Below are 24,079 nucleotides of genomic sequence, written 5' to 3'. Positions count from 1 at the left end.
ACTATAAAATATAAAAAATATAAGATCCATATCAATACAAATAGACAATATCTCTTTAAAACAAACTTGCTATAAAATAGATAAAGCCATGGTCAATATATCCCTTCCAAGATTTGACCACATACCACAATCAAACTAACCGTATCTTAAAAGCAAACAAGAGAATCCAAAGAGGGCGTGCCACCCTTTTGTGGCGCACGTAGGGCCCCACCCACATCCCAAATGGGGGGCCCATGTACACTATGGGCCCCCATAAAATAAAAAAAATATTATTTTTTAAATTGAATAAAACAATTTAAAATAAAATATATATTTTAATTTTAATAACTTTGTAAGAACAATAACTGTATTTTTATAAGTTAAAAAATCACAAATAAAATATTGAGAGATTCATAAAAAATCAAATAATAAAACGAAAATCATTTTAATAATAAAATAAACACAATTAAATTAATATGATGGGAAAATGGTCCATATAGTTTAGGAATCAACAATCATGGGGCACTCCACCTTCAACTGTGGACTACAGACCATACTTGCTTTATAAGACTGACTCAATTTTTCCCATGACCCACAGTCCAAGCAGGCGCTCATTAGCGGGTCACCAAAGTCCAGCCGATAAGCCAATAGATCGCAATCCCAATCTGTGGATTTCAAGTCATCTCCTAGAGACAAATCAAGGTCACCAAGACCTTATGCGACCACAACTCTATGGCACATAGGGGTATCTCTCACACATGCATAGGCTTCACCCTAAAAGGTGGATTTCTGGCTTTCTCGAACGATCTATCGATATGCATACCGTGTGATGGCACATGGATGAGGCTTTGGCCCCCGTCTCTGTAGGTCACCATCACACACAAGGGTCACACAGTTCCTCGACTCACTCATACGGGCATATTCTCTGACCTCATCAAGGGCTAACCCATTAGAACCCTTCTCAATTTGTTCTTTATACCCAAGTGACATGGGTTTCTCCAACCGACTGACCTAGATCGTCAAGCATAGTCCGATATCTGCAAATATCGTTTGCTTAGTATGGTCTATGAGGGACCGCACTCCCATTGAGTTCATGTTCTGCTATATCATTTCATTTTACAAACACTCATAAGGCCCTTGAAAGCCACATAAACCCAACAAAGGCCCTCACTCCGTCTTCCTCAGTGTCCGGATCGGTGGGATAGACGTCCTAACGTCAAGACGCAAATGTCTGAGCGAGTAAGGGATGGTTGACCCACTCAACAACAACTAACATCCTGACTGGTTAGAGGCAGCACATCTCGAGTGAGATCGGCTGATTAATCAATCGTCGAATCCCTTTCTTTCCCTGCTCGCAATCTCTCCTTCCCGGCCACCTCGGATGGAATAGTCATTAATTATCATAGTGGTATAAAACATTTTGTTCCAAAAAAAACTTCATAATTAAAAAAAAATTAACAAAAATAACCTTCATCTATGCAATGGTTCTTCCTCCACAGAGGGTGGTTTATTATAGAGAACAAGATTGAGGTATTCCTTTTTAGTATGCGTAAGTCTTTGGTGGTTGTTAAGTTCCCTCCCCAGATAATGGTTAGGTGTAGAAAAGAGATGGAAGGTCAGCAGTGGCGTCCCAATGGATCTGGTTTAAAAAGTTCTTTGACTTGGTAGTGCGGAGGATTAGAAAGATGAGTTTGTCTCCTCAAAATTTTGTTGTAATTCCTATCACCAGGGTAAATTTGAGTCTATCATTCTTGTGGATGTAGCTCTTTATTTAATGGTGAACCATGTGGATTTTTGTCGTCTTATTGTGTGTTTTTATAATGTTTTTCCCCATGCCGTTATTATATTTCGTATATACTTAGTTTTGTTTTAGCATATTAAGTACATAATCCTAATGTGATTTCGATATTCGAGATTCTTGCTTCCGAATCTCGGAGTTCTTGAAACGAAACATATGAGCATAGGTTGGGTAATTAAACTTCTGGTTAAGGGAGGAGCTTTAGGTTAATATTTAGGAAATCTAGCAAAAAAATTCTAAAAGACAAGAACGAGTTTGCAGGGTTTTGAAAGTCTAAGTCGGGGCTGGGCGTGCCGGGTTTCGATTTCTCATATAAGCTGTCAGGCCATGGCTGGTACGGGCCAAGACTGTCTGGTTTGGGGCTTCTTTTAGGTAGGGTCAGGCTAGAGCCGGTGCAGGCCAGGACTGGCTGGTTTGGAGCTCCTTATAGGGTCGGTCAAACTGGGCCGGTAGTGAAGCCGGCCCGTAGCCTTCATCCAATAAATAATCAATCATAACCGGTGAGCAAGTAGAATTCCCAATCCAAACCACCCAAAAGGAGAGCAATTGGTTGGAACTCGAAGTAGCTTTGACATGATCGCGTCAAGCCGCCAAGATATTGTTAACTGATGAACCCTTTGACACTCTTACAATACCTAAATATTTTATTAAGAACATTTAGTTGAATGGCATCTAATTTTCGTTATGTCCCTCGCCTAAAATATGCGAAATATATGCATGCAGGTACCCCTTATATCATGGGACGATAATTATGAAACTAAAAGCAAACCTCTTGACCTTGTAACGCTAGAGAAAGAGAGAGGAAGTCAATCATCTTGTGAGAGCAATAGAGGACCAAAAGAATGGCTTTTCATGATATACTTTCTTCAGAAAATATTTTCTAGAGATTATTTTGGTACACCCCATATAGGAATCCCAAACCAAATGGATTTGGATGTTTAAAGTGGCTCAAATTACTGAAACACCTTTTTTCTAGATTCTAAACCGTCGATCAAAAGTAATGGTCATTTATTAAATTTAGTTTTTGAAGAGACACCTGATTGAAATGAACACAAAAAAATAAACTCTCTAATAATGGTTGAGATATTTTGACTCCTTGAGGTGTTTTTAGAGAGTTTTAACCCCTTAAAAGATATTTTCTCTAGAGGGGAAATTTTGTATGGTGGAGTAATTCCGTGCTAAGTGCATAATAGCAATTAAAAATCGAACCTAGGCACAACCATCTAGTCCCAAAAACAATTGAGCAGACTAGATGGATAGTATACTCCCATAGAAATTGTAAATCTTTTTGGCAAAATTATTAATTGTAAATAGCAATCAATATTTATTGCATATGTTTCTTGCAATGTGTGCCGATTGACTTAGCATCCAAAGACCCATTAAACTCAACAAAATATAAGTTTAGAACTTAAATAAATACCTTGAGGACCAATATCCTCCCTAAGAAAAGGTCGAATGTCAATACACAATTACTTGCACCGATAGCAAACGCGTGAAACTCAAATTTCATTGACGTTTTCTTATAAAATGTGACGTCCTTCAAGAAAACATTTTAGAGCAAGTCTGCTCAACTCTCTCTCTCTATAAATACCCAACTCTCTCTGCATCAACTCAAGCATTGGCTTTGCATCTTGCCCTCAATTTCTCTCTCTATATTCAAGCTCTCCTCTCTCTCTCTCTCTCTGCATTACCAACATTCTTTATATTTAAGCATCCTTCTCTCTCACTATAATCAAAGCTACTTCTCTCTCTCTATACAAGTGTTGTATTACTAAGATTCAAGAATTCCTCTCGCTCTCTACACCAGTGTTCATTACTGTCTTTCCTTGGTTGTAGACATGGCTTCGCCTCACTCTCTCTGTACTATCTTCCTTTTGACACTAGCATTTATTGCTTGTGCTTCGGGCCAGCTCTCCCCTGGTTTCTACAATGGAGTGTGTCCTCAGGCTCTGCCAACGATTCAGAGAATCGTTCGGGACGCCGTGCGGAATGAGGCGCGAATGGGTGCATCGCTGCTCCGACTCCACTTCCACGATTGCTTTGTCAATGTGAGACTCATGAGCGTCTAACCAGTCACCTAGAGCTTCAAGTTGGGCTCATCTATGTGTGTACATGTGCGTGTAACGCGACTCATATATTCTTTGATTCTGAATTTGCAGGGTTGCGACGGGTCAATCCTTCTTGACGATACTTCGACCTTCACTGGAGAGAAGACTTCAAGGGCCAATGCAAACTCAGCTAGAGGATTTGAGGTGATCGATTCGATCAAAACCGCAGTCGACCAAGCCTGCGGGGGGAGCGTGGTGTCGTGTGCCGACATCCTTGCTGTGGCAGCTCGTGACTCTGTGTATGCGGTGAGTGGCTCATGGACGAACATTGCTCTAAGCACTCTTATCTTTGCTCGAGCCATCACTCTAAAAATTAGCCTAGATAGCTATACACAAATCATGGGTTCTTCCCACCCTAGCTTATTAGATTAAAAACAGAAGTAATATTTTTCATAAGCATGCAAAACAAAGGGTAAATTCAAATTTCTTGAGTGTATTTCCCTGATTTCGAATATAGCTTATATTTTTATGAATGGGTAAGAAAATGTTTTGAAGGGGAGCTCAAGCCTTGGAACATTCCAAACAAAAACAAAACAAAACAAAAAAAAAAAAAAGGGGGGGGAGAGCACAATCCTTGAGAAAATATCCTCGGACTCTAAGAACTATGTAGCGGGAATCATTTATTTGTTATTCAAAAAATTCACAACTATATGTATCGATAGATGTTAAATTGGATAAATTTCCGAAAAATATTTTCAAACTTCCAAGGCCGTCTATCCCCAAGAAACAATATTAGAGGTCACTGCGACCGTGTACCAAAGATAAATAATCCTAAAACCTTTCTTAGTAAATAGTTGTATAGTTCCCCATATGTTAGACAATGTCAATGTCATGATTTGTTTTTTATTTTTCCATAAATAAAATATCTTTGGGCGTTGACATAGGTAACGTCTTCCTTATACCCTTCATTCGTTGGCTGTTTCCAATAATTTCGAAATATCAACTTGCTCGAGTAGGAAGAAGTAGAGAAAGACCACTGCCTGTTCTAGTTCAATGGTGCCACTAATCAACCATTATTTGAGGTTCAGTTCATGTGCCAGGAAAATCCATTCCAGTAGACCAACTGTAGCTATCAAGATCCGATCGAATTGTTCAGTGTACATGGTCAAACAATTAATTGGTGCCTTGACCAGTTTAGTCCACCGTAATTGACTTATTCTGATAGAAGACAAGGACAAAGTAGTCTTTCACCAGTTATGGCTAATCGAACCGATTGGTTTAGGATAAATAATGTTGCCGAATTTGTTTTGCTATATATCATATTTTTTTATTTTGATACTATTAAAGTTTTTATTTTTTAAAAAGTCCGATCTAATGGGTTTGACCAGCGATTGAACCAGTATTGACTAGAGCACAGCCCTCACTAGTTTAGTAGCCGGTCCAATCATTGAATTCTTTACTTGTAATTCTTTTTGAGATAAAGGAACATTATAATGCTATATTTTTTAACATTTATTTTCCATTATCTTCTTGAGTTGATGATTTTATTAAGGCTTTAATTTCTAACTTTTGTTCATCATGTCTTCTTGATTTGTTGATTCTAGTTGGGAGGCCCCTCGTGGCCAGTTCTAGTTGGGAGAAGGGACTCAACCACAGCAAGCCTAAACGATGCCAACACACAGATCCCCTCTCCTTCTAACGACCTCTCAACCCTCATCTCGAACTTCCAAAACAAGGGTCTCAACCTCCGTGACCTCGTGGCCCTCTCCGGTGGCCACACGATCGGCCTTGCTCACTGCAGGACGTTCCGAAGTCGCATATACAACGACACCAACATTGATCAAACTTTTGCAAGCATGAGAAGAGGCTCGTGCCCTGCCTCTGATGGAGACGACAACTTGGCACCATTGGATGGCACATCTACTAGCTTTGATGCATGCTATTTTAGAGACTTGATGCAAAGGAGAGGGCTACTTCACAGTGACCAGGAGCTCTTCAATGGTGGCTCGGCTGATGATATAGTGAGGCAATATGCTAGTTTCCCTGGGGCCTTTTGGAATGACTTTGCTAACTCCATGGTGAAAATGGGGAACATAAGTCCTCTTACTGGATCTCAAGGAGAGATCCGTGTGAACTGCAGAAAGCTCAACTGAGATGGGGTCCTGAGGTTCTCTAAAGTGAAGTAAAAGGTTGTGGGTTTTTCATAATGTTGATTGAATGTGGGTTTTCGTAGGGTGAAGAATTGAAGGGTTTGAGTTGTATTCATAATCTGGGATTGTCGTTATTCTCATGGAATTGTTGATAGATGAACCATTCATTGATTCAGTCCGTTACTATTAAAATTTTAAGATGTACTTTTGAAGATGATGAATAAATGATATGTACTTTTGAAGATGATGAATAGGGCACTTGCGCCACCTCCTCATGAAGCAATGCGAGGGTAAGAAATTTCCGTGGTATTTGTTTTTAAAAAAAATAAAATAAGATCTCCTCAAACAATAGTTGCATCTGAAAAAATTAATTGCTTTTTTAGGGAGTAAATAAGCTACCATATTTCTCTCCCGTTTACGGAACAAGCACGATTCGAAAGTTTATGTCAGCAATTAGTAGCAATAATATTGAGTGTCTATGGAGCTTTAGATCGATCGTGAATTACATTGACTAATAATGAAAATTGCTTTCAATATTTAAGGGAAATTTGTGCTCTAATGATTGTCAGTTTTATTGGTTGGTCAAAATTACTGTTCCTGTGTTTTTCTTAGTTTCTTAAACAGACGGGAAATATTGTAATTTTGAGGTAAAATTGATTTTCTTAGTTTCATAGACAAACGGGAAATATTGTATAATACTGAGGTCCTAAACCATCAAAACAAGGCGCATCTTCAAATAGTATCAAAATATGTTGTTTCAATACAGGATATTTTTGAGATAGCTTGGAAATTTATTTTCATCTCTAATTATAAAATTTAAAGCTTTAAAAATAGTGAAGATCGAGCAGATCTATGAACACTTGAAACTCTTGAAAATTGACATCCCAAATTTTTTTTTACAAGATATACTATTTCCAAGATATGAAATCTTTTTTTTTTTTCTCATGGCCATACATCTTGAGGTCAAAATGATTAATTTGAAAGTTTTTGAGCATCGAAAGAACCTCTTCTAATGAATTTTTTAGGTGTCTGCGTATAATTGTTTAGGCCTCATCCCTCTAGTGAACGAGATTCATGTTTTACTATATGAAAATTGTGTCATACAACACTGGTAAAAATTTTGTTTACTCTAGTGCGAATAGTTAACCGTAGCGAGAACTAGTTTCAAAAGAAAACTAAAATTCAAACACTACTAGACATCCGTGATCGTCAGATCGGCGCAGATTCCTTCTAAAACGTAGAGTTCATATACGCTAGTGGGTTATTCCCATCTTTTCCCTATATATATATATATATATATATATATATATATAGAGGAAAAAACTGAGGTTAGCGCACTAGCTCATATGAACATATGAGCCCAACGGCCCATATTGAATCTGGGCGGATCTCACGATCAAGCGTCTCCGATAGTACTTTAATTTTATTTTTATTTTTCAAATCCAAATCACTTGAAATTATAAGCGTGTGTTTATAAAAAATAGATGAATCTTTGAAAAAGATCAAAAAACTATTTTACATGAAATAAATTGATGAAAATACTTGCGAAAAGTTTTTGGGGGTATTTTTATCATTTTTATTTTAACAAATAATTTTTTTTATATTTTCATTAGGTGCCTTGATGAGAAGAACACACACCTAAAATTTTAAGTGATTTAGATTTTAAGAAAAATAAATAAAATTCAAGCACTACCAGATATCAGTTATCGTTAGATCAGCTCGGATTCAATTTGGGCCACTGGGCTCATATGTTCATTTGAGCGAGTGGACTAACCCCAGCTTTTTTCATATATATATATATATATATATATATATATATATATATATATATATATATATATATATATATATATATATATATATATATATATATATATATGAGAAAACTCTTCCGAACGCTCATAGGTGAAAATGAACTGTGATTTCGCCTACCCTCATCACCATCCAAACTTCATCACACGGTCGTAGTAATCTGGTAGTATTTCAATTTTAATATTTTTATACAAATCAAAATTACTTGAAATTTGGAACGTGTGTACATCTTAGTGAGACGTACCTAATAAAAATATGAAAAAAATAATTTGAAAAATATAAATTGATCACAATACCCCCGAAAATTTATGGGGGCATTTTGATTAATTTATATTTTTCGAATTAATTTTTTCATATTTTTATTAACCGCGTCTCATCAAGATGTACACAAGCTCGAAATTTCAAATTATTCCGATTAGAAAAAAAAACTAAAATTGAAACACTACCTGACAAATATGAACGTACGATGAAGTTTGGATAATGATGAGGGTAGGCGAAATCACTGTTCATTTTCATCTATTTGTACTTATTGCTTGTCTCTATTGCCTTTTGCTTAGTCTCTTCCATTAGTCTCTTCTGTTATTTAGTTTTGCTTAGTCTCTTCCGCTATTTAAAAGTTGGTTCTTGTTATGGGGATCATGCAGTTAGATAATTCTTCAGAAGTTACAAATTTCACAAAGAAAATTCTCTAATTATAACTGAAATAGTCTAAAAGGAGACTATCATTTATATTTTATGGCTTTATATCATGTCACTTGGATATTAAAATGGACATATCGAACTCTCTGAGGATGATATGGATCGTTGGGATTATATTCCAGAATTACGACGACAAATATCAAATAAAATGGTGGGATAGTTACAAGAATGACTCCCTGGACCTTGATAAGATTTACATGAAAACAATACCATCCTTCTCACCAAGTTCTGAAATGAATTTTCCCGAATATATTGCTACAATGCAACAGAAGAACCCTGCATTATCAAAAGCTGAGCTTAGAAAGAAGCTACTATTGGCCCTAGAATAAGCGGAAGTAAAAATTCCTACTCCATCAAAAGACAAAGAAATAGAAGTCTATAGTCCGTTGAACGGCTACGATTATGCGGGGATCACTTTTTCTCTACTAAACTAGAAAAAAGAATATGGGACGGTACGAATCCACAACCCACTCAAGACACGTCCCCAAAAACAAACAATCTACTGTAAAAAGCTGCCACTGATAAATCAATCATTGTATCCACAGTAAAAAGAAGATACCATCGACAAAGCCACCGACAAATCAATCATTGTACCCACAGTAAAAGAAGATGCCATCAACAAAAGAATCTTACCTACTTTCGGTGCGGATTTGAAATAAATATTTTGAAGTTCGACCTCCTCTATTATAAAAAGAGACAAGACCCAAAGGAAATTACCTTGGGATTGATCTTAGAAGCCATAGCTTAAGTTTTATGCTTTTGTTTAAGTGTGAGCTTTGAGTGTTTTTGATTGCTTGAGTCCTCTGTCCAAGTCTTCTGAAGAAGAAGAACCACTCTGGTAGTGTGCTATCTCTGCGGATCTGTCTATGTAAGTGTCTATCTTTTTTTGTAATATGTCTTGATTATTATTTATATATACTTGTACTTATTGTTTGTCTCTTTGGATGATGTGCTTGTCTCTACTTGTACTTATTACTTGTCTTGTTTACTTATTCCAGTTTTGGATATGTTTTTCTATATTATCTATTATAACTTCCTCTCTATTATTAACACAAAGAGACTAAGCAAAACTAAATAACGGAAGAGACTAATGGAAGAGACTAAGAAAAAGGCATTAGAGATAAGCAATAAGTACAAGTAGATAGAAATAATAATCAAGACAGATTGGAAGTGGCCGGTGCTTATTTTGGACGGTTATGGTGATCAACCGGTATTTAAAAAAAATATATATATATAAATTTTAAAAAATAATGAATTTGATTTGTAATGCATTTTTTAATATTCTTTACATTATGGTAAAGATTAAAATTTGTTTTGGTCATTAATACTCACTTTTATACTTTCCCATCTTTTTTAAAAAAAATTAAAAATAGCACTTGAAAATATAAAATCGGTTAAAATCCAGTTTTTCATTGATTTTCAACTTCATTTGAATGTGTTTTGTTTTAAGCATTCTTTATAAGGTGCGGTTTGTATGGAGCCTAGGCTCTAAACAATCAAATTAGAGCCTACCTTCAAATAGTGTTGAGAAATGTGATTTCAATATTGGAAATCTTCGTGATAACCTTAAAATATATTTTCATATAAATTTATAGAGTTTAAAGCTTCAAAAATAGTGTAGATCGACATATCAATGAAAACTTGAAAATCTTGATAATTGACGGTCTAAAAATGCGTTACAAAATACATTATTTCCAAAACTTGCAAACCATTATTTTTTCATGTTCATGTATCTTGATGTCAAGATGATTAATTAAGATATTTTGGGCATCAAAACAACCTCTTCTAGTGAAATTTTTGAAATAGGCTCAAATTTGATTATTTAGAGCCTCGGCTTATATAAACTTTTCCCTTCTTTATATGCCTTTCATATTTTCATAGATTTGTTTTTGTGTTTTTGTTTTATTTTTTTCAACGTTTTTTTGACCACTTAGGGACTTGCCCAGTTAAATCGGCTGAATCAGCAAGTTTACCGGTTAGGCTAGTTAAACCGTTTCAAGGCCATGTCCGGTTAACCATTTCGATTTGATTTTGCGAACACTGCTTTCACCCTATATATATATATATATATATATATATATATATATATATATATATATATATATATATATATATATATATATATATATATATATATATATATATATATATATATATGGGTTTGTCAAAAGTTAACAACCGCTCAAAATACAAATGTTCAAGTTAGAAGGGGATCATTACTTTTTATTAAAAAATTATTTACATAGGTAATTTTACCATTAAGCAATGACAAATTTGAAATTTTCACAAAAGTGTGATAACATTTTGGAAGTTAGTGTCTTGGAACTTTATTTATAGAGTGCCCTTGTCCTTTAATTAAAATTTCAATTTTACCCCATATGGATATCACAAAAGTACCATTTGTTATGTAGTAAAATTGTCCCACAAAAGCAATTTTTTTAAAAAAATAGACTACAAGATTAATAATCCACCACTGACAAATTTTTCTATTTTGAACCTTTGTAATTTAAAGGGCTATGAAGTTTAATATATATATATATATATATATATATATATATATATATATATATATATATATATATATATGGGAAAATATTGGATTAGCCTACTAGATCATATGAACATATGAGCCCAACGGTCTAGATTAAATCTTGGCAGATCTAACGCTCACAGATATCTAATAATATTTGAATTTTATTTTATTTTTTACATGTTTAAATCATTTGAAATTTTATATATGTGTTCTTCTCATCAAGACGCACCTAATAAAAATATAAAAAAATTTATTCGTGAAAAATAAAATGACCAAAATACCCCATTAAATTTTTTAAGGGTATTTTGGTCCATTTATTTCATGTAAAATATTTTTTTGATATTTTTCGAAGATTCACCTATTTTTTATGATCACACGTCTAAAATTTCAAGTGATTTTGATTTTCTAAAAAAAAAAACTAAAACTTAAATACTGCTGGATATCCGTGATCGTCAGATCGGCCCAGATTCAATCTAGAACGTTGGCTTCATATGTGCTAGTGGGCTAACCCCAATTTTTCCTATATATATATATATATATATATATATATATATATAGGGAAAATATGGGATTAGCCCACTAGCTCATATGAACATATGAGCTCAATGGCTGAGATTGAATCTAGGTCGATCTCACGATCATGTGTGTCCGATAGTACTTTAATTTTATTTTATTTTTTCATATCAAAATCGCTTGAAAGTTTAGGCGTGTATTCATAAAAAATAGATGAATCTTGAAAAAAATATAAAAAAAATATTTTACATGAAATAAATTGATGAAAATAACCCCGAAAAGTTTTTGGTGTTATTTTGGTCATTTTAATTTTAACAAAAATATTTTTTTTTATATTTTCATTAGGTGCCTTGATGAGAAGAACACACACATAAAATTTCAAGCACTACCAAATATCTGTGATCGTCTGATCAGCCCGGATTCAATTTGGGCCATTAGGCTCATATATTCATATGAGCTAGTGGGCTAACCCCAACTTTTTGCATATATATATATATACATATATATATATATATATATATATATATATATATGAGAAACCTCTTCCCAACTCCTATAAGTGAAATGAACTGTGATTTCGCCTACCCTCATCACCATCCAAACTTCATCACATGGTCACAGTTATTCAGTAATATTTCAATTTTAATATTTTTTATACAAATCAAAATTACTTGAAATTTGGAGCGTGTGTATGTCCTAGTGAGGCGCACCTAATAAAAATAATTCAAAAAATATAAATTGATCAAAATACCCCCGAAAATTTATGGGGGCATTTTGGTTAATTTATATTTTTTGAATTAATTTTTTCATATTTTTATTTGGCGGATCTCACTAAGATGTATACTCGTTTCAAATTTCAGATCATTTCGATTAATAAAAAATCTAAAATTGAAACACTACCGGATAAATGTGACCGTGCGATGAAGTTTGGATGGCGATGAGCGTAGGGGAAATCGCTGTTCATTTTCATCTATAGGCGTTTTGTACTTTCTTATCTATATATATTATATATATATATATATATAAAGTCGCTGTGACCCAAAGACCACCAAGCCAGAAGGGCAGCAAGGTGTAGGGACTGTTTCGATCTGTCTTTGTAAGTGCCTATCTTTGTTTGTAATGTGTCTTGATTACTATTTCTATCTACTTGTACTTATTGCTTATCTCTAATGCCTTTTGCTTAGTCTCTTCCATTAGTCTCTTCCGTTATTTAGTTTTGCTTAGTCTCTTTGTGTTAATAATAGAGAGGAAGTTATAATAGATAATATAGAAAAACATATCCAAAACTGGAATAAGTAAACAAGACAAGTAATAAGTACAAGTAGAGACAAGCACATCATCCGAAGAGACAAACAATAAGTACAAGTATATATAAATAATAATCAAGACATATTACAAAAAAAGATAGACACTTACATAGACAGATCCGCAGAGATAGTACACTACCAGAGTGGTTCTTCTTCTTTAGAAGACTTGGACAGAGGACTCAAGCAATAAAAAACACTCAAAGCTCACACTTAAACAAAAGCATAAAACTTAAGCTATGGCTTCTAAGATCAATCCCAAGGTAATTTCCTTTGGGTCTTGTCTCTTTTTATAATAGAGGAGGTCGACCTTCAAAATATTTATTTCAAATCCGCACCGAAAGTAGGTAAGATTCTTTTGTTGATGGCATCTTCTTTTACTGTGGGTACAATGATTGATTTGTCAGTGGCTTTGTCGATGGTATCTTCTTTTGACTGTGGATACAATGATTGATTTATCAGTGGCAGCTTTTTACCATAGATTGTTTGTTTTTGGGGACGTGTCCTGAGTGGGTTGTGGATTCGTACCGTCCCATATTCTTTTTTCTAGTTTAGTAGAGAAAAAGTGATCCCCGCATAATCGTCGCCGTTCAACGGACTATAGACTTCTATTTCTTTGTCTTTTGATGGAGTAGGAATTTTTACTTCCGCTTATTCTAGGGCCAATAGTAGCTTCTTTCTAAGCTCAGCTTTTGATAATGCAGGGTTCTTCTGTTGCATTGTAGCAATATATTCGGGAAAATTCATTTCAGAACTTGGTGAGAAGGATGGTATTGTTTTCATGTAAATCTTATCAAGGTCCAGGGAGTCATTCTTGTAACTATCCCACCATTTTATTTGATATTTGTCGTCGTAATTCTGGAATATAATCCCAACGATCCATATCATCCTCAGAGAATTCGATATGTCCATTTTAATATCCAAGTGACATGATATAAAGCCATAAAATATAAATGATAGTCTCCTTTTAGACTATTTCAGTTATAATTAGAGAATTTTTTTCGTGAAATTTGTAACTTCTGGAGAATTATCTAACTGCATGATCCCCATAACAGGAACCAACTTTTAAAAAGCGGAAGAGACTAAGCAAAACTAAATAACGGAAGAGACTAATGGAAGAGACTAAGCAAAAGGCAATAGAGACAAGCAATAAGTACAAATAGATGAAAATGAACAGTGATTTCGCCTACCCTCATCATTATCCAAACTTCATCGTACGGTCATATTTGTCAGGTAGTGTTTCAATTTTAGTTTTTTTTTCTAATCGGAATAATTTGAAATTTCGAGCTTGTGTACATCTTGATGAGACGCGGCTAATAAAAATATGAAAAAATTAATTCGAAAAATACAAATTAATCAAAATGCCCCCATAAATTTTCGGGGGTATTGTGATCAATTTATATTTTTAAAATTATTTTTTTCATATTTTTATTAGGTGCGTCTCACTAAGATGTACACACGCTCTAAATTTCAAGTAATTTTGATTCGTATAAAAATATTAAAATTGAAATACTACCAGATTACTATGACCGTGTGATGAAGTTTGGATGGTGATGAGGGTAGGCAAAATCACAGTTCATTTTCACCTATGAGCGTTCGGAAGAGTTTTCTCATATATATATATATATATATATATATATGAAAAAAGCTGGGGTTAGTCCACTCGCTCATATGAACATATGAGCCCAATGGCCCAAATTGAATCCGAGCTGATCTGACGATAACTGATATCTGGTAGTGCTTGAATTTTATTTATTTTTCTTAAAATCTAAATCACTTAAAATTTTAGGTGTGTGTTCTTCTCATCAAGGCACCTAATGAAAATATAAAAAAAATTATTTTTTAAAATAAAAATGATAAAAATACCCCCAAAAACTTTTCGCGAGTATTTTCATCAATTTATTTCATGTAAAATAGTTTTTGATCAGATTCATCTATTTTTGATAAACACACGCCTATACTTTCAAGTGATTTGGATTTGAAAAATAAAAATAAAATTAAAGTACTATCAGACACGCTTGATCGTGAGATCCGCCCTGATTCAATATGGGCCGTTGGGCTCATATGTTCATATGAGCTAGTGCGCTAACCTCAGTTTTTTCCTATATATATATATATATATATATATATAGGGAAAAGATGGGAATAACCCACTAGCGTATATGAACTCTACGTTTTAGAAGGAATCTGCGCCGATCTGACGATCACGGATGTCTAGTAGTGTTTGAATTTTAGTTTTCTTTTGAAACTAGTTCTCGCTACGGTTAACTATTCGCACTAGAGTAAACAAAATTTTTACCAGTGTTGTATGACACAATTTTCATATAGTAAAACATGAATCTCGTTCACTAGAGGGATGAGGCCTAAACAATTATACGCATACACCTAAAAAATTCATTAGAAGAGGTTCTTTCGATGCTCAAAAACTTTCAAATTAATCATTTTGACCTCAAGATGTATGGCCATGAGAAAAAAAAAAAAGATGTCATATCTTGGAAATAGTATATCTTGTAAAAAAAAATTTGGGATGTCAATTTTCAAGAGTTTCAAGTGTTCATAGATCTGCTCGATCTTCACTATTTTTAAAGCTTTAAATTTTATAATTAGAGATGAAAATAAATTTCCAAGCTATCTCAAAAATATCCTGTATTGAAACAACATATTTTGATACTATTTGAAGATGCGCCTTGTTTTGATGGTTTAGGACCTCAGTATTATACAATATTTCCCGTTTGTCTATGAAACTAAGAAAATCAATTTTACCTCAAAATTACAATATTTCCCGTCTGTTTAAGAAACTAAGAAAAACACAGGAACAGTAATTTTGACCAACCAATAAAACTGACAATCATTAGAGCACAAATTTCCCTTAAATATTGAAAGCAATTTTCATTATTAGTCAATGTAATTCACGATCGATCTAAAGCTCCATAGACACTCAATATTATTGCTACTAATTGCTGACATAAACTTTCGAATCGTGCTTGTTCCGTAAACGGGAGAGAAATATGGTAGCTTATTTACTCCCTAAAAAAGCAATTAATTTTTTCAGATGCAACTATTGTTTGAGGAGATCTTATTTTATTTTTTTTAAAAACAAATACCACGGAAATTTCTTACCCTCGCATTGCTTCATGAGGAGGTGGCGCAAGTGCCCTATTCATCATCTTCAAAAGTACATATCATTTATTCATCATCTTCAAAAGTACATCTTAAAATTTTAATAGTAACGGACTGAATCAATGAATGGTTCATCTATCAACAATTCCATGAGAATAACGACAATCCCAGATTATGAATACAACTCAAACCCTTCAATTCTTCACCCTACGAAAACCCACATTCAATCAACATTATGAAAAACCCACAACCTTTTACTTCACTTTAGAGAACCTCAGGACCCCATCTCAGTTGAGCTTTCTGCAGTTCACACGGATCTCTCCTTGAGATCCAGTAAGAGGACTTATGTTCCCCATTTTCACCATGGAGTTAGCAAAGTCATTCCAAAAGGCCCCAGGGAAACTAGCATATTGCCTCACTATATCATCAGCCGAGCCACCATTGAAGAGCTCCTGGTCACTGTGAAGTAGCCCTCTCCTTTGCATCAAGTCTCTAAAATAGCATGCATCAAAGCTAGTAGATGTGCCATCCAATGGTGCCAAGTTGTCGTCTCCATCAGAGGCAGGGCACGAGCCTCTTCTCATGCTTGCAAAAGTTTGATCAATGTTGGTGTCGTTGTATATGCGACTTCGGAACGTCCTGCAGTGAGCAAGGCCGATCGTGTGGCCACCGGAGAGGGCCACGAGGTCACGGAGGTTGAGACCCTTGTTTTGGAAGTTCGAGATGAGGGTTGAGAGGTCGTTAGAAGGAGAGGGGATCTGTGTGTTGGCATCGTTTAGGCTTGCTGTGGTTGAGTCCCTTCTCCCAACTAGAACTGGCCACGAGGGGCCTCCCAACTAGAATCAACAAATCAAGAAGACATGATGAACAAAAGTTAGAAATTAAAGCCTTAATAAAATCATCAACTCAAGAAGATAATGGAAAATAAATGTTAAAAAATATAGCATTATAATGTTCCTTTATCTCAAAAAGAATTACAAGTAAAGAATTCAATGATTGGACCGGCTACTAAACTAGTGAGGGCTGTGCTCTAGTCAATACTGGTTCAATCGCTGGTCAAACCCATTAGATCGGACTTTTTAAAAAATAAAAACTTTAATAGTATCAAAATAAAAAAATATGATATATAGCAAAACAAATTCGGCAACATTATTTATCCTAAACCAATCGGTTCGATTAGCCATAACTGGTGAAAGACTACTTTGTCCTTGTCTTCTATCAGAATAAGTCAATTACGGTGGACTAAACTGGTCAAGGCACCAATTAATTGTTTGACCATGTACACTGAACAATTCGATCGGATCTTGATAGCTACAGTTGGTCTACTGGAATGGATTTTCCTGGCACATGAACTGAACCTCAAATAATGGTTGATTAGTGGCACCATTGAACTAGAACAGGCAGTGGTCTTTCTCTACTTCTTCCTACTCGAGCAAGTTGATATTTCGAAATTATTGGAAACAGCCAACGAATGAAGGGTATAAGGAAGACGTTACCTATGTCAACGCCCAAAGATATTTTATTTATGGAAAAATAAAAAACAAATCATGACATTGACATTGTCTAACATATGGGGAACTATACAACTATTTACTAAGAAAGGTTTTAGGATTATTTATCTTTGGTACACGGTCGCAGACGGTCGCAGTGACCTCTAATATTGTTTCTTGGGGATAGACGGCCTTGGAAGTTTGAAAATATTTTTCGGAAATTTATCCAATTTAACATCTATCGATACATATAGTTGTGAATTTTTTGAATAACAAATAAATGATTCCCGCTACATAGTTCTTAGAGTCCGAGGATATTTTCTCAAGGATTGTGCTCTCCCCCCCCTTTTTTTTTTTTTTGTTTTGTTTTGTTTTTGTTTGGAATGTTCCAAGGCTTGAGCTCCCCTTCAAAACATTTTCTTACCCATTCATAAAAATATAAGCTATATTCGAAATCAGGGAAATACACTCAAGAAATTTGAATTTACCCTTTGTTTTGCATGCTTATGAAAAATATTACTTCTGTTTTTAATCTAATAAGCTAGGGTGGGAAGAACCCATGATTTGTGTATAGCTATCTAGGCTAATTTTTAGAGTGATGGCTCGAGCAAAGATAAGAGTGCTTAGAGCAATGTTCGTCCATGAGCCACTCACCGCATACACAGAGTCACGAGCTGCCACAGCAAGGATGTCGGCACACGACACCACGCTCCCCCCGCAGGCTTGGTCGACTGCGGTTTTGATCGAATCGATCACCTCAAATCCTCTAGCTGAGTTTGCATTGGCCCTTGAAGTCTTCTCTCCAGTGAAGGTCGAAGTATCGTCAAGAAGGATTGACCCGTCGCAACCCTGCAAATTCAGAATCAAAGAATATATGAGTCGCGTTACACGCACATGTACACACATAGATGAGCCCAACTTGAAGCTCTAGGTGACTGGTTAGACGCTCATGAGTCTCACATTGACAAAGCAATCGTGGAAGTGGAGTCGGAGCAGCGATGCACCCATTCGCGCCTCATTCCGCACGGCGTCCCGAACGATTCTCTGAATCGTTGGCAGAGCCTGAGGACACACTCCATTGTAGAAACCAGGGGAGAGCTGGCCCGAAGCACAAGCAATAAATGCTAGTGTCAAAAGGAAGATAGTACAGAGAGAGTGAGGCGAAGCCATGTCTACAACCAAGGAAAGACAGTAATGAACACTGGTGTAGAGAGCGAGAGGAATTCTTGAATCTTAGTAATACAACACTTGTATAGAGAGAGAGAAGTAGCTTTGATTATAGTGAGAGAGAAGGATGCTTAAATATAAAGAATGTTGGTAATGCAGAGAGAGAGAGAGAGAGGAGAGCTTGAATATAGAGAGAGAAATTGAGGGCAAGATGCAAAGCCAATGCTTGAGTTGATGCAGAGAGAGTTGGGTATTTATAGAGAGAGAGAGTTGAGCAGACTTGCTCTAAAATGTTTTCTTGAAGGACGTCACATTTTATAAGAAAACGTCAATGAAATTTGAGTTTCACGCGTTTGCTATCGGTGCAAGTAATTGTGTATTGACATTCGACCTTTTCTTAGGGAGGATATTGGTCCTCAAGGTATTTATTTAAGTTCTAAACTTATATTTTGTTGAGTTTAATGGGTCTTTGGATGCTAAGTCAATCGGCACACATTGCAAGAAACATATGCAATAAATATTGATTGCTATTTACAATTAATAATTTTGCCAAAAAGATTTACAATTTCTATGGGAGTATACTATCCATCTAGTCTGCTCAATTGTTTTTGGGACTAGATGGTTGTGCCTAGGTTCGATTTTTAATTGCTATTATGCACTTAGCACGGAATTACTCCACCATACAAAATTTCCCCTCTAGAGAAAATATCTTTTAAGGGGTTAAAACTCTCTAAAAACACCTCAAGGAGTCAAAATATCTCAACCATTATTAGAGAGTTTATTTTTTTGTGTTCATTTCAATCAGGTGTCTCTTCAAAAACTAAATTTAATAAATGACCATTACTTTTGATCGACGGTTTAGAATCTAGAAAAAAGGTGTTTCAGTAATTTGAGCCACTTTAAACATCCAAATCCATTTGGTTTGGGATTCCTATATGGGGTGTACCAAAATAATCTCTAGAAAATATTTTCTGAAGAAAGTATATCATGAAAAGCCATTCTTTTGGTCCTCTATTGCTCTCACAAGATGATTGACTTCCTCTCTCTTTCTCTAGCGTTACAAGGTCAAGAGGTTTGCTTTTAGTTTCATAATTATCGTCCCATGATATAAGGGGTACCTGCATGCATATATTTCGCATATTTTAGGCGAGGGACATAACGAAAATTAGATGCCATTCAACTAAATGTTCTTAATAAAATATTTAGGTATTGTAAGAGTGTCAAAGGGTTCATCAGTTAACAATATCTTGGCGGCTTGACGCGATCATGTCAAAGCTACTTCGAGTTCCAACCAATTGCTCTCCTTTTGGGTGGTTTGGATTGGGAATTCTACTTGCTCACCGGTTATGATTGATTATTTATTGGATGAAGGCTACGGGCCGGCTTCACTACCGGCCCAGTTTGACCGACCCTATAAGGAGCTCCAAACCAGCCAGTCCTGGCCTGCACCGGCTCTAGCCTGACCCTACCTAAAAGAAGCCCCAAACCAGACAGTCTTGGCCCGTACCAGCCATGGCCTGACAGCTTATATGAGAAATCGAAACCCGGCACGCCCAGCCCCGACTTAGACTTTCAAAACCCTGCAAACTCGTTCTTGTCTTTTAGAATTTTTTTGCTAGATTTCCTAAATATTAACCTAAAGCTCCTCCCTTAACCAGAAGTTTAATTACCCAACCTATGCTCATATGTTTCGTTTCAAGAACTCCGAGATTCGGAAGCAAGAATCTCGAATATCGAAATCACATTAGGATTATGTACTTAATATGCTAAAACAAAACTAAGTATATACGAAATATAATAACGGCATGGGGAAAAACATTATAAAAACACACAATAAGACGACAAAAATCCACATGGTTCACCATTAAATAAAGAGCTACATCCACAAGAATGATAGACTCAAATTTACCCTGGTGATAGGAATTACAACAAAATTTTGAGGAGACAAACTCATCTTTCTAATCCTCCGCACTACCAAGTCAAAGAACTTTTTAAACCAGATCCATTGGGACGCCACTGCTGACCTTCCATCTCTTTTCTACACCTAACCATTATCTGGGGAGGGAACTTAACAACCACCAAAGACTTACGCATACTAAAAAGGAATACCTCAATCTTGTTCTCTATAATAAACCACCCTCTGTGGAGGAAGAACCATTGCATAGATGAAGGTTATTTTTGTTAATTTTTTTTTAATTATGAAGTTTTTTTTGGAACAAAATGTTTTATACCACTATGATAATTAATGACTATTCCATCCGAGGTGGCCGGGAAGGAGAGATTGCGAGCAGGGAAAGAAAGGGATTCGACGATTGATTAATCAGCCGATCTCACTCGAGATGTGCTGCCTCTAACCAGTCAGGATGTTAGTTGTTGTTGAGTGGGTCAACCATCCCTTACTCGCTCAGACATTTGCGTCTTGACGTTAGGACGTCTATCCCACCGATCCGGACACTGAGGAAGACGGAGTGAGGGCCTTTGTTGGGTTTATGTGGCTTTCAAGGGCCTTATGAGTGTTTGTAAAATGAAATGATATAGCAGAACATGAACTCAATGGGAGTGCGGTCCCTCATAGACCATACTAAGCAAACGATATTTGCAGATATCGGACTATGCTTGACGATCTAGGTCAGTCGGTTGGAGAAACCCATGTCACTTGGGTATAAAGAACAAATTGAGAAGGGTTCTAATGGGTTAGCCCTTGATGAGGTCAGAGAATATGCCCGTATGAGTGAGTCGAGGAACTGTGTGACCCTTGTGTGTGATGGTGACCTACAGAGACGGGGGCCAAAGCCTCATCCATGTGCCATCACACGGTATGCATATCGATAGATCGTTCGAGAAAGCCAGAAATCCACCTTTTAGGGTGAAGCCTATGCATGTGTGAGAGATACCCCTATGTGCCATAGAGTTGTGGTCGCATAAGGTCTTGGTGACCTTGATTTGTCTCTAGGAGATGACTTGAAATCCACAGATTGGGATTGCGATCTATTGGCTTATCGGCTGGACTTTGGTGACCCGCTAATGAGCGCCTGCTTGGACTGTGGGTCATGGGAAAAATTGAGTCAGTCTTATAAAGCAAGTATGGTCTGTAGTCCACAGTTGAAGGTGGAGTGCCCCATGATTGTTGATTCCTAAACTATATGGACCATTTTCCCATCATATTAATTTAATTGTGTTTATTTTATTATTAAAATGATTTTCGTTTTATTATTTGATTTTTTATGAATCTCTCAATATTTTATTTGTGATTTTTTAACTTATAAAAATACAGTTATTGTTCTTACAAAGTTATTAAAATTAAAATATATATTTTATTTTAAATTGTTTTATTCAATTTAAAAAATAATATTTTTTTTATTTTATGGGGGCCCATAGTGTACATGGGCCCCCCATTTGGGATGTGGGTGGGGCCCTACGTGCGCCACAAAAGGGTGGCACGCCCTCTTTGGATTCTCTTGTTTGCTTTTAAGATACGGTTAGTTTGATTGTGGTATGTGGTCAAATCTTGGAAGGGATATATTGACCATGGCTTTATCTATTTTATAGCAAGTTTGTTTTAAAGAGATATTGTCTATTTGTATTGATATGGATCTTATATTTTTTATATTTTATAGTATTTATTTACTTGTTATTATTTGACATATCCTTATGGAATATGTGACATGGATCCTGCAATTTTATAGAATGCATGATATTTATTTTATTTAAATATATTGATGGGAAAATGGTTTAGGAAAGGGAGATAACGATTCATGCACATTTCATAATGTTGATGACCCATCTATGGAATGAATGGCTCATATCTCTCACCCCACAAGTCACCATTGATCGGCGGTCTATGTACAATATCACAAGAAGAGGTAAAAAAAAACCTTAAGAAACCCTAATCTTATTGAAAGCCTATAAAAAGGGATTGTCTCTACCCAAAAAATCTCTACACCTTATCTCTTGTACCCAATTTTCATATTTCTCTTTTATATCCCACAAAAGGGGCATGCACCACTCTCTCATCATTGATCTCTCTATCTCACATTGTGAAAGAACCTAAGGGTTTAAGTTATGGAGTTCTTCTCTCCGATCTCTTAAATATAGATTTACGGCTAAGGGTTTTAGGGCTTAGCAAAAAAAAGAGAATCCATATCTCTCAAACTCGGTTGCTAAGAGAATTCACCTAGGGTTTGAGTTTGCGATCAAAAGGGTTCATGTTCCATTGGTGTGGCTTGGCCGAAATTTGCTTTTTTGGTTCGAGATTGAAGCTAGACCGTTGATCCCTTGCCATTGGATGGTGGTGACTCGTTGTGAGGTGTAATAAACTTGGTTGAGGTAATCTCCGGCACTTTTCTTTTTGTTTCTTTCAACCTTATTGTTTATTATTAAACATAGTGCATAGTTGTTTCAATGGCATCAAGTTGTTAAAATCTTGGTTTTATTGTTGTGTTGATTTTATTTTGAAATTTATCTTATTATAATAAAGACCACCTGTAAGTAATCTTTTGCCCAAAAAAAATGGGTGAAAAAAATAAAATAAAATAAAAATAAATGTATTCCCCGGTAAAAAATCACATAGGTCTTTCTTTCAGTCTTGAGCAAAATGATAAAATTATTTTTGGATTAATTTTGGCAAGGCAAATTTTAGTTAGTTATAAAATAGTTACAAAGTTGTGTGCGAGTGTTCACCCCAAATATGCTAAAACTAACTCTAACCTAGAATAGCAAAATCAAGAATGGCTTGATGACTTGGTGGCAGTATTGTCGAGCCCCATGGTGAGATCTCTGATACCATTCTCATCAAAAGGTTGGGGTCCAAATCCCCACTGACTTACCACTCTTAATTACCCAAAAAAAATCTAAAATAGAAAAATCAAATAAAACAACCCCCATCCAAGTGCGGTTTCTTACATTCTTTAATATGAACAATTCCAGCCACCTCAGATTAAGCGTGATTTACGTACGGACCATAAAATTTTAAGTAAAATATGAAATGCTTCACTTAATTTAGGGTTTATTGAAATTGCCAAACATCAAATGCTCCCAAAGAACTATCATTTGAATACATAATCATGATAGTCAAACTCCATATATAGCATGGGGTGCATTTCCTCGAAGCTATGGAATTTTGTCTATCTCTATTACGGGACGCAGCCGAGTCCACTGGGACTTACCGTGTCACTTGGCCTTGCCTATATGGGCCGGCCAAGTTGCCCCGAGTTGAATGTATATAAATAATAATAATATTATTAACCCTCAAAATACTTAAGACAATTGTATAAATGTTTTACATATAATTTGGATTTTGTTGTGTCCATCTACTTAAGATGAAAAATGATGAAATGGGTCATTGTTTTGCTTTTACTATTAGAATTCCTTTGTAGGTGATAAGATGAGAGAGAGTGGACATAGGTAGGCTGACCATGTGTGGGGTACATCCAATACAACACATGTTAAGAGTGAAAGTTAGCTCAA

The 24,079-nt window shown here is 35.5% G+C and overlaps 2 pseudogenes across 2 annotated transcripts in view; one reads left to right on the top strand and one right to left on the bottom strand.

Annotated features, from left to right (window-relative positions):
* LOC18430017 (peroxidase P7-like) overlaps positions 1-18,841 on the bottom strand; it is a 55,638-nt pseudogene extending 36,797 nt beyond the window's left edge. Inside the window, exons 1-3 of the transcript XR_016061750.1 lie at positions 18,407-18,841; positions 18,101-18,295; positions 16,238-16,792 (exon numbers count right to left, since the gene is read on the bottom strand). The product of XR_016061750.1 is annotated as a peroxidase P7-like (transcript). The remainder of the gene's footprint in view (positions 1-16,237; positions 16,793-18,100; positions 18,296-18,406) is intronic.
* The window catches only part of LOC105420352 (peroxidase P7-like), a 41,464-nt pseudogene continuing 20,775 nt past the window's right edge, over positions 3,391-24,079 (top strand). The window contains exons 1-3 of the transcript XR_016061749.1: positions 3,391-3,825; positions 3,937-4,131; positions 5,430-5,984. The product of XR_016061749.1 is annotated as a peroxidase P7-like (transcript). The remainder of the gene's footprint in view (positions 3,826-3,936; positions 4,132-5,429; positions 5,985-24,079) is intronic.

Source organism: Amborella trichopoda, chromosome 8, assembly GCF_054954075.1.
Source record: "Amborella trichopoda isolate Santa Cruz 75 chromosome 8, AtrichopodaSantaCruz75HAP2 v2.0, whole genome shotgun sequence".
Classification (NCBI taxonomy): Eukaryota; Viridiplantae; Streptophyta; class Magnoliopsida; order Amborellales; family Amborellaceae; genus Amborella; species Amborella trichopoda.
Note: the sequence above shows the minus strand (reverse complement) of the source record. Positions and strands in the feature narration are given on the sequence as shown.